We start from the raw sequence: 2693 nt of genomic DNA on the forward strand, positions 1-2693 counted from the left end.
CCACTTTTTCTACAATCTCTGTCACACTGTTAGATGTTTTCTCATAAAAGAAATTCAAATAATCTCCTTTTCTTCTTGGATCTAACATTGTGGCAATGACAAGTGCAGAGTTAAACCCACTGTCCCAATATTTGACAAACTTTGAGAGCATAGCTGCAGCCAATACCTTTAAAATATCACTAGTCTGCCAATCAGGGTCATTCAATGCATGACGAATTTGTAGCACCAAGGGCAAGAACCTATGTGCTGTTGGTTTCCTATCTGCTGACACCGATAATGTGGCTTCTTCAAAAACTTTAAGAAAAGCACAAATTGATTCAACTTTCTGCCATTCTAGTTCAGTAGGTGCAACTTCACCATGTTGATTTGCATAGCTATCCAGGACAGATCTGTACATTAATCCTTCTACAATCATTTTATAGGTGGAATTCCATCTAGTCGGTGTATCAAAAGAAAAACTCAACTTCGAAGGAAGATTTTTCGAGTTTGCCATAGAATTGAAATCTTGCATTCTTGATACTGAAGAATCTAAATGCTTCAACAACTCACGTAGCTTGTGTATTGTAGGTTTAATTATCTTCATATCATCCTGAACCAAAATATTTAGGATATGGGCACAACATCTAACATGCAAATGCTGACCCTCAAACATCAATGCATTCTTGTGATTCTTTATCAACTCTTGACATGCAGAATTGTTATTACTGGCATTATCTAAAGTTATAGTAAACAGTTTGCTTCTAATGCCCCAATATGTCAAGCAACTCATTATAGCTTCTTCAATGGCGAATCCCGTGTGGGGATACTTCAATTCCTTAAAGCTTATAATTTTCTTCTTAATGTTAAACTCTCTATCAATATAGTGTGCTGTGACAACCATGTAGCCTATATTTTGAATTGAAGTCCACATATCAGATGTTAGACATACGTGCGAATCAAGATTATGTAATTCAGCATGCAAGTCTTCCCTCATTCGCTCATACAAGTTAAAGGCATCATCACGAAGTGTTTGACACCCCACAACTTTGAAAGTTGGCTGCATGGACTCCACCCACTCCAAAAAATAAGGATCCTCAATTTTCTTGAATGGCACCTCTGCATGAATGAAGAATCTGACCATTAGCTCCCGGCTTCTCTTGGGAACAAACACGAAACCTTCCCCAGTCTGTTTCTTAATTGTTGCAAGGAAGTTGATTCTAGCATCACCATCAATAGCTGGACATGATTCGGCTATGTGATTAATAAGGTGACTTGTTCCTGACTTTTTGGTGGCTGTCAATCTTAAGCTACAATATTTGCATTGAGTCTTGGGACACCATCTATCATTACAACCTCTTGCTGAAAGTGTTCCCATACTTTAGCTCTCTTACGTGTTCTTGAAGATTGATTATTATTTGGACTATTAGTACCTGAACTCTCTGACATTTGTATGGACATATTTATTATTGAGTTTGTTCAATTGTCTGCATAGAGGAAGAAATCTAAAATCAAGATAGTTGAAAGAACATGGTCTATAATTATTTTTTTCACACATTGTACACGTGCTACAATCTAAAAATTGCACACTAAAATTCGATTGACCATAGAATTAATTTGCATCTCAAAATCATATCAGGACTCAATCTGTAATGATATGTTAAATAATTTGCATTGGGAGATGAAGGGAACCTGCATTCACTATACCTCCTTATCTTCTTCTTGAAATCTTGGAACTCCTGCACATAAACCCATCGAAGATTGTAATCTTGAGCAAGTTAACTTCTCAGTAAAACCAACAAAAAAAACAAAATCTTATAGAAACTATCACACCAATCACACTGTTCACATACGTCGTGGTACTTGGGCTTCTCAGGGAGATTGGCGACGCGGCCGGACCGCCAGAGGAGGACATCCTCGCCAGCGCCCGGCGGCGCACGCACCTTCCTCTTCTTCTGCTTCACCTGCACCTGCAACCACCAAGATCAGGAAGAGACCCAAAAAAAAACACAAACAAAACAACCAGGATAGATCAAAGACCGAGAAAAACCAGGGAAAAAGAAAAGCAATGGTGGTGGGGGAGGGAATCTGACCGGCGACGGCTTGGCGGCGGATTCGCGGACGGTGGCGGAGAGGTGGAGGAGGCGAAGCAAGGGGAGGGAGCGGCGGCGGCGGAAGGAGTGGAGCCATGGACGACTGATGACGCTAGGTTTGGAGAGTACTGGACTGTCTAGTGCATCCAAAGAAATCCATGGACTGAATCCAATTTGGATCCAAAAATCAGAAACCAAAAACCAATCCAATCCAAACCGTTTCCACCTCCACCCTAACCAGTCCAGCCCATTAAACTCCTCAATCCATTTCCATCCATCCAAACAACACCCAAACCTGAAACCAATCCATTGGGCCCATTTCAATCCAGCCCATTGGCAGGCTTAGGTCCAATGGGCTAAGACAGCAGCCGAAGAGAAAGTCGGAACAGCAATCATCTCTGAGGCCGGCCGCCGGCCCGTCAGAAACAGCAAGTTCAAATGAAGGAAATGTACACGGTGACGGTGGAAGGCGCCTTCATGAGAAAATGCACCATAGAGCAGTGCTGGATCTAGAAATTTTTGTTACCTTAAGCAAGTCTAATTAATAACGCCAACGGATATATAACAAATTCATGTAACTCTATAGAGTGTACCATACAACAATTTTTTATCGTATTCTAATTT

This window comes from Oryza sativa, chromosome 5 (assembly GCF_034140825.1).
Source record: "Oryza sativa Japonica Group chromosome 5, ASM3414082v1".
Lineage (NCBI taxonomy): Eukaryota > Viridiplantae > Streptophyta > Magnoliopsida > Poales > Poaceae > Oryza > Oryza sativa.